We start from the raw sequence: 10,034 nt of genomic DNA on the forward strand, positions 1-10,034 counted from the left end.
TAATCATATTCAAATTTATAATTGATTGGAAGATATGCATTGGAAGTTCTAATCATATTCAAATTTATTCCAAGTTAAAATTCTAATCTTCAAGATATGCATTGGAAGTTCTAATCATATTCAAATTTATAATTGATTAAATCCTATATATTGGTCGTATTGTTCAATTCATAACTCATACACAATCACATCTTTTACTTTTAAGTTTGGTTATTAATGGCTACTTCTTTGATCCATGATTTAAATTATTCCAGTAGAAACGACTGGAAAATAAAAGTTCGTGTTTAGCGCTTGATTGATGTGAAGAAATTCCGCAAACAAAATAGTTTAATTAGTTTGGACATGGTCTTCATCGATCTGTTGTTTATTTAGCCCATAATAGTGACAGTATATGGAACTTGCTATCAAGCATACACTTTCATTACATCATGGTTATACCAAAAACCTGCACGCAAGATGGATTCGTTTCTCAGGCAGAACATGTGCATAACAATTGTGACAATGTTCCAATTTGGAGAAAAACTGTTCGAAGTGGAAGCCTCAATATATATGTCTCCTTTTTTTTCTATGAAGGAAACAAGGAGAGGCATATAAGATACAACAGGTCACAATTAAGACCAAGTTCAGGGAAAGCACGCAGTTTATCGCTAGCTAGCTCCTAGGATGACCTTTCAAGTTCTCGGTCATATTTACTTTATACAAACTTTTCTATAAGGCGGTCTTACACAAAAGACCATTTTGGTATCATATAAGTTAAGCAATGGAACCAATTAGTTAAGCACTTGAACTAATTAGTTAAGCACTGAAACCAATTAGTTAAGCAAAGAAATTAATTAGTTAAGCAATTGAATCAATTAATTAAGTAATGTAACCAATTATTTAAGAAATTGAACCAATTAGTTAAGCAACAAAAGTGGTCTTTCCGGTAAGGCGGTCTTACACAAACGTTGCCGTTTACTTTATGATTTTAAAATAAACTTCTTAAATCTAATATTACATATATAAAAGAGGTTTATTTGCTGAAATATTAGAGCGTAGGAAATTTAATTATTTCGGCCAATGAAAAATAAGATTTCTAATGTTTTTTGAATTAAAAAATTCGAGTGCCACATAGATAAATATTTAAGTGCCACGTAGATATTTTAATTAATTAATTACTAATATGTACAACTCCATCCAAATTCAAATACTCTAATAATTAAAAATAAATCTAAAATAAAATTTAATCCAAAATCAAACACTAATCTAAAATAAAATTCTGGCCAAAGTCAAACACTAATCCAATAATAGAGTGCCGCGTAGGAAATCTAATGGATTCGGCCAATGAAAAATAAGATTTCTAAATTATGTTTGAATTAAAAAAAGTCGCGTGCCACATAAATAAATAACTAGGTGCCACATAGATATTTTAATTAACTAATTACTAATCCAACAATTAAAAAATAAATAAAAAATTAAATTAAATTTAAAATCAAACACTAATTTTATCTAATATATAAAATATAGTAGTTGTAATAGGAGTTTTATTTTAACTTAACAATTTAATAAAATCTGTGCATCGCACGGGCTAAAATCTAGTATTTATCTATTAATAACCTTTTCAGCGTGATTCAAGTTTACAAGATTTTTGCTAGTCAAGAAAAAAGTGTAGAATCGTGTTGAACTGCAAACTGAATCGTACGTAAGACCATATTTGAATTGTAGAATCTTACTACGATTTGAATCGCGATTTTAATAACCATAGTAACATGTGTTTTATTGAATCCAAAATACGTTGGTGATGATACAATTGGTAGCCCCGTGAATACAGTGTTATTTCATTGGAAGACTCGTGCAGCATAGTTTTATCAAGGAGGGTTTACGCTTTGGCGACTTAGGCTCTGTTATGTTTGACTTATTTTGACTTATTTCAGACAAATAGGTTCAATTAATTTCAGATAAGTTCGGATAAGTTCATATAAGTTCAGATAGTTCGAATAATATAAGTTCAGAAAAAATAAGTTCTTTTCCGGACATTTTTACACACAAATAAGTTTATTTCATAAAGAATAAGTTTCTTTCAGATAATATCACTATAAGAATTTGTATCTTTAACGACAACCTAATTACGATGGGTCAAAAATCTCGTCGCAAAAGTCTTTTGCGACGGGGCTAACAACCAAACAAAGACGGGAACAACCGTCTCAAATGTCTTTTATGACGGGTTAACGACGGAATTTTCCATTAACGACGGCCCTTTTTGTGACAGATTCGCGACAGAAAATCCCCTCATTAATCAATGATTATTGGCCTTTAGCGACGGGATTTCCCTTCGTTAATGATACAATTTTTTGTAGTGTATAAGTACAGACAAAATAAGTCGAATAGAATGGTGACTTGATTATTTACTTTCTTTAGCTACACTACAAGAATTTGTATCTTTAACGATAACCTAATTACGAGGGGTCAAAAATCCCGTCGCAAAAGCCTTTTTCGACGGGGATAACAACCAAACAAAGACGGGAACAACCGTCGCAAATGTTTTTTACGACGGGTTAACGACGAGATTTTCCATTAACTACGACCCCCTTTTATGACGGGTTCGCGACAGGAAATCCCGTCATTAATCAACAATTATTGGTCTTTAGCGACGGGATTTTCCTTCGTTAATGGTACATTTTTTGTAGTGCTAGTTACTCCCTAGTTTAGTCTTGTATTTTCACGTGTTTTTATTATTTTCCTTTGTATTGTCAATTTGTCTTCTCTCGTAGCTACAAAGGACATGGGACAAATGGTGTAGACAAGATTCGATTCTTGGTCTTGAATACCACCCCTTTAAAATTTTATCAACTAAACTAGTTGATATCCACATTATTAAAGAATATTACTCATACGTAAATTTGTTGATTTAAAATATGAAAATGTGTACGTGAGTACTCCGTAATTTTAACGTTTATTAGTTCCATACATAGTGTTTGGGCTCCCAATTGACTCTCAATTGGGCCACTAAGTCCAAAGCCCAATGGCTCTAAACAACAGCATCAAACCTACCAATGGCTATTCAGCCATCCATTAAGGCCCAAGGCCCAATAGCAATAAATGACCTATGGGCATTTATTATGCAAACACTATAAATAGGCCGCCAAGGCTCACACCTCAAGGTACGTCCAATTTTATCGCCTTAAGACTACTCTTCTAGAGAACTTCTCTCTAGAATCCGAGCATCGTTCTTACTTAGGCATCGGAGGGGCTTTCCTCGGAAACACCCCCGAGGCCAGTGACTTTGCTCTTGTGCAGGTGAATTCGGACTCTACTCATTCAAACAAGCAAGATCTTCAACACATACAAAAGGGCCTTCATTCGAAGCCCATTGTTTCCATCTTTACAACACCGGAACAATTTGGCGCCGTCTGTGGGGAAGAACACTTCAAAGCCTTTGAAAGACATCAATCACCTCTTTCCGCGAAAATGGTGAATGATGTTGTTAACAACAATGACGACGATATGATGGTGCGGTCAGATTCAGAATCTGACCAAGAGGAGCACCCTCGATCGATGGCGAGGTCACAGCCAAGCAGAGCTACGACCGCCACAAATGCAGGACCTCCGATTCCAACTAGGGAAGAGCTCACTGCGGCCATGACCATCATGCAAAACTTCCTCTTCAATGAGAAGCAGCAAGGACTGGCAAATGACCGCAGAGAAGAGAGGAGGACCAGGCGAAGGCTGAACGAGCCACCCAGTGCGGAAGTGTCCAGACCCGAACGAGAACTCCTTCCCTTGACAGGTACACACTTGACGTCGAGGTGGATGGAAAGCACGTGGGACACCCAAAAAAGGGCTCAACAGCAACCAGATTGGTTTGCGAGACCATCGCCTACTCCAACAGCTCTCCAAAGCGAATCGACTACTCGTAACACTCGGGTCCGAAGCTCGGTGCTCAGCAGGTTGAGGCCCTCGGTCCACTCAAGGTTAAGACCCTCGATCCATACGAGACTCGGGGTGGGCGAGCCAAGCAGATCTGGCGAACGACCCGAGGTCAGTAGCCGAGAGAGAAGAAGAGACAGGAGGCATGATCGAACCCCTAGCCCCCATCGTACGCCCGAACGTTCTAATCACAGAACCTCGGCAAACGAAGGCATCAGGGCTAGACTCGGGAAAAGAATCATGACTCCCACGTCATCCCCTTTCTCGGACGAGCTGATCATGGAAGAAATACCGAAGGTAAGACTGCCAGCGCACCTGACCTACAGCGGAATCACAGATCCGAGGGATCATGTCATCTCCTACGAGCAGCAAATGTTCTTGAGTCCCTACTCCGAAGCATGTTGGTGTAAATATTTCCCAACCACGCTAACCGGAGTGGCGGGAGAGTGGTTTAGATCGCTGCCGAAGGGATCGATCAAGAGCTGGAAAAAGCTGAAAAAGAGATTCTGCACACAGTTCGTGAGCAACAATCGCCCCGAGCGAACCACAGCAGAACTGACCTCAATCCAACAAGAAAGAGACGAAAGTCTGAGAGAATTCATGGCCAGATTCATGAAGGAATCAACAAACATACCAAACTTGCAGCCAGACGTGGCCATCTTCGCCTTGAAGCACGCGCTCCAGGAAGGGAAGTTCCGTGACGAACTCTCAATGAAGAACCCCTCCAGAATAGCTGACGTGCTCCAAATGGCTGATGCGTTCATCAGAACCGAAGAGTTCAACAAGGCCGCTGCAAGATTGAAAGGATCGTCGGACCCGAGAGACACAAAGAATACCCAGAGCAAGCCCGAGGGCAGCTCAAGGAAGGGGAAAGAGAAAGTAGGAGCTAGAGAGATGAGCCCGAAGAAAGACGGGAGAAGGGGTGAACTTCAACCCAAGTACACCAACTACACTCCACTAGCTCTGCCCCGAAAAGAGATATTTAGCCTCAACAGAAATGAAGAAAAGTGGAAACTACCTGGGAAGCTCAAGTCCAACCCAGCTCGGAGAAACAAGAACAAATGGTGCGAGTTTCATGATGACTTCGGTCACCACACCGAAGAATGCAACTCGCTGAAAGACAACATAGAGGACCTCGTTCGCCGAGGCTACCTGAAACAGTACTTGTTAGACCGAAGGGAGGAAAAAGAAAAGGCCGCGAGCGGCAAACAACACGAGCAACCCCAGAAAAGGGTCTACGAAGCAACAGGGCACAAGAAGAATGACATCCTAGTGGTGTTCGGGGGACAGAAGTCTGGCCAGGCCAGCAAAAAACACCTAAGAGCCCTCTCCCATCGGGTCAACTTCAGCGCGGTGGGAGACAACCAGCCACACCCCCCGAACATGACCTTCACTGCTGATGATTGCTTCGGAGTCCAGTACAAACATGACGATCCTCTGGTCATTTCCATGGACCTCAACAACCACAACGTACATCGAGTGTTAGTCGACGGAGGAAGTGCCGTCAATATCATCTTCAGAAACTGCTTCGAGCAGCTGATCCTCGAAGAGCCAGAGGAAGCACTGACGAAAGTCAGTTATCCTCTGATCGGATTCAACGGATCCGCAGCTATCCCTCGAGGAAAGATCACCCTGCCAATCACAGTGGGTGAAGGCCAGGCAGCAAAAACCCTTCGGGACGAATTTTTGGTGATGGACTGCGACTCCGTATACAACGTAATCATGGGGAGAACCATGATTCACAAGATGCAAGCAGTCCCCTCCACATACCACCAGCTGATGATATACGTCTCGGATGCAGGATTCGCCGAACGAATCAGAGGTGATCAAGAAGTGGCGAGAAGAAGCTGCCACACTGCTGTCCGAAAGCCCAAACTAGGGGACGACCCCGAGGAAGAAAAAGGAGCTACGGGAGAGGAAAGCGAGGCAAAAAGGAGAAGAGCAAGCACGAGCAGCTTGTCTCCCGCAGAAGTTGATGCCCGCCCCGAAACCCTATCTCCCGAACCAGATCAAGAAATGGAGGATATCTTCCTCGAAGAGGATTCAGACAGGAGCGTCCGAATAGGCAAGGGCCTAAGCTCGGGGCTCCGAATCGATTTGATCCGATTACTCAGGGATCATAAAGACATCTTTGCATGGTCAGCAGCAGATATGCCAGGGATAAATCCGAAGCTGATTTGTCACAAGCTGGACGTCAACGCTGAAGCTCGGCCAGTCAAGCAAAAAAAGAGGAACTACTCCTCGGAGAAAAACAAAGCCATCGCCGAGGAGGTGAAAAAGTTGCAGGAGGCCGGATTCATTGAACCATGCATGTATCCGAAATGGCTGGCCAACGTGGTGATGGTCAAAAAAGCGAACGGCTCCTGGCGAATGTGCGTGGATTTCACAGACCTGAACCGAGCCTTCCCCAAAGACTGCTATCCCCTGCCAAGGATAGATCAATTGGTTGACTCCACCAGCGGCCATGCACTGCTCAGCTTCATGGATGCCTTTTCAGGCTACCACCAAGTATTCATGCACCCCGATGACAGAGCAAAGACAGCGTTCATCACAAGCGCAGGAGTGTTCAACTACAAAATGATGCCTTTCGGCTTGAAAAATGCCGGAGCCACCTACCAGAGGCTAGTTGATCACGTCTTCGCCGACCAGAAAGGGAGGAATGTGGAGGTCTATGTGGATGACTCCATCGTAAAAAGCATCAAGGAGGAAGACCACGTCAAAGACTTGGCAGAGACCTTCGGAAATCTGAGGAAATACAGCATGAAGCTGAACCCAAAAAAAATGCGTCTTCGGGGTGAAGTCAGGGAAATTCCTCGGATTCATGGTGAGCGAAAGAGGAATTGATGCGAACCCAGACAAAGTCCAAGTGGCATTGGATTTACCCGAGCCGAAGACCAAGAGAGATGTGCAGAGGCTAACCGGCAGGTTAGCCGCACTAACAAGGTTCATATCAAAAGCCTCGGACAAGGGAGCCCCCTTCTTCAAAGCACTGAAACCAAAGAACCTCCCCGGAGGAGAAGCAGAACCAGTCAAGAAAAAGGGGGTCCCGAGGAAAGTGGATCCCGAACTAATATGGGAACAGGAGCAAAAAGAAGATTTTCAGCAACTCAGAGCCCACCTAGCTCAACTGCCGACACTGGCCAAACCAAAGGAGGGGGAAACCCTGTACCTATATGTCGCAGTTAGCCCTGGAACCGTCAGCGCAGTGCTTCTTCGGGAAGAAGAAAAGAAGCAACAGCCAATCTACTTCACCAGCCGAACACTCACAGGGGCCGAAACCCGATACCCACTCATCGAGAAAGTCGCATATGCAGTAGTGGTAGCTGCACGAAAACTGAGGCCATACTTCGACTCCCACCAGATCACAGTGCTAACTGACCAACCGCTCGAAAAAGTACTCGACAAAATAGAGAGGTCAGGAAGATTGGCTGCCTGGGCCTTCGAACTATCAGAGTTCGGCATCAAATATCAGCCGAGGACAGCAATCAAAGCACAAGCATTGGCAGACTTCTTGGCCGAGTGCTCATACCAGGAAATGCTGGATGATACGAAAAGCACTTGGGAGGTCTTCACTGACGGATCTTCCACAATAAACGGCTAAGGAGCAGGAGTTGTACTAATCCCCCCGACGGGGAAAAGCATAGAGTATGCATTGAAGTTCGGGTTCAAAGCAACTAACAACGAGGCCGAATATGAGGCCGCAATCGCAGGGATAGAGCTTTGTTTATCCCTGGAGGCCGAGCATGTTTGCCTCAAAACTGATTCCCAGCTTGTAGCCAACCAGATCCGAGGGGAGTATGAGGCCAAATGGCCCAGCATGACAGCTTACTTAGCAAAAATTAAATCCTTAACGTCAAAGTTAAGATCCTTTGAAGTCATTCTCATCCCCCGAGGACAAAACACGCAAGCAGACGCACTGTCAAAACTCGCAAGCTCAACACTCATCGACCTAAACAGGTCGGTCCATGTGGAGGTTCACCAAGAGAGAAGCATTGACTTGCCACCCACCACAGTATGCAGCTTACGTACCGAACCCAGCTGGATGGACGCAGTAGTTGCATACAAAGAAAGGGGAGAACTTCCCGAGGATAAGCTGCAGGCAAGAAAACTGAAAAGATTCAACAAGTGGTTCATCATCAGCGCCGAAGGAGAGCTCATGAGGAAATCATTCTCTGCTCCGCTGCTAAAATGTGTGGGTCCAACAGACGCTGACTACATCCTAAGGGAAATCCACCTCGGGATATGCGGAAACCACATCGGAGGCAGGACATTGGCACATAAAGCTCTTCGGGCTGGGTACTGGTGGCCCACTATGGTTTCCGAGGCAAAGCAGATGGCAAGGAAATGCGAGAAATGCCAAAAGTTCGCACCAGCCATCCATCAACCAGCTCAAACCCTACAATCAACACTGTATCCCTTACCATTCGCACAGTGGGGGTTAGACATCATTGGTCCCTTCCCCTCAGCGACGAACCAGAAAAAGTGGTTGATTGTAGGAGTCGACTATTTTAGCAAATGGATCGAAGCCGAAGCTGTCTCCTCCATCACCGAACCTCAGGTCCGCAAGTTCATATGGCAGAACATCATCACAAGGTTCGGCATACCAAGACTGATGGTCTTCGACCACGGGAAACAGTTCGACAACACCCCGTTGCAAAAATGGTGCAAACAGTTCGGCATACACCTAGCGTACTCGGCAGTCTGTCACCCACAAAGCAACGGGCAAGCCGAAGCTGCTAACAAACTCATCCTCAATGCACTCAAGAAAAGAGTCGAGGATGACAAAAACAAATGGTTAGAAGAGCTACCCGGAACGCTATGGTCCCTTCGGACCACTGAGAAAGAAGCTACCGGGCAAACACCGTTCCACCTTGTATACGGATCCGAAGCTGTAATCCCTGTGGAAATCGGAACAGAAAGCCTGAGGATCCAGGCATACAACAGGTATGATGGGCTCCAAGGAGAGAGCAACAACCAACTTCTATCCGAAGCTCTCGATCTACTGGACGAAGCTCGGAACGATGCAAGGACACTCAACGCAGCCTATTTGCAGAGGGTCAACAAGCATTACAACCGAAGAGTCAACGCCAGACCCCTAAAAGTCGGTGATCTAGTACTCAGAAACGCCGCCTCGGTTCAGAAAGGACGGATCCATGGCAAACTCTCAGCCACTTGGGAAGGACCATACATCATCCATTCCGAAAAAAGGCCAGGCACGTTTATGCTGAAACAGTTAGATGGAACAATTTTGAAGAACCATTGGAATACCGATGTTCTCAAGAAATATTTTGTATGATCTCTGTCTGTAAACCAAGTAAGTTGTTTAATGAGAAGAGGAAAGCCATTGGCACCATGAGTTTCATTAAACTTATCTCTATATTTATTGTCCCTTTATATATACATGCAGCCTCGGATCTGATCAATCCGAGACTAAAAACAGGATTGACTTTGCCCATTCCTTGATAAAATGCAAGAAATGACCAAATCATACACTTCAGGGAATCGTCCAGAATCCTCGGATTCGCGGTACCCTAATAAAATTTGTTCGCAACAAACAATCGCTCGAATCAAGTTATAAAACTCCGGCTCAGATCCACGGATCGCCGAAGGCATAACTAAGAGGCAGACTAGCGATCTCTTGCCCAGGTTTCCGAACCACAAGAGATCGGAAGAACAATCCAAACCTCTGAGCAGATCGACGGATTTGAAGAGTCTGGAAACTAAAGAGTCTCTTAGCAGATCTACGGATTTGAAGAACTCGCAAAACTAAAGAGTCTCTTAGCAGATCTACGGATTTGAAGAACTCACAAAACTAAAGAGTCTCTTAGCAGATCTACGGATTTGAAGAACTCGCAAAACTAAAGAGTCTCTTAGCAGATCTACGGATTTGAAGAACTCGCAAAACTAAAGAGTCTCTTAGCAGATCTACGGATTTGAAGAACTCACAAAATCAAAGAGTCTCTTAGCAGATCTACGGATTTGAAGAACTCGCAAAGTTAAAAAGTCTCTTAACAGATCTACGGATTTAAAGAGCTCGCAAGATCAAAAGGTTTTTAGCAAGTCTACAGAAAGAGGAGCTCGAGAAATCTAAGGATTTAAAGACCTAAAATTGCGAAAGTACAAGTTGA

Source organism: Spinacia oleracea, chromosome 3 (assembly GCF_020520425.1).
Source record: "Spinacia oleracea cultivar Varoflay chromosome 3, BTI_SOV_V1, whole genome shotgun sequence".
Taxonomy (NCBI): Eukaryota; Viridiplantae; Streptophyta; class Magnoliopsida; order Caryophyllales; family Amaranthaceae; genus Spinacia; species Spinacia oleracea.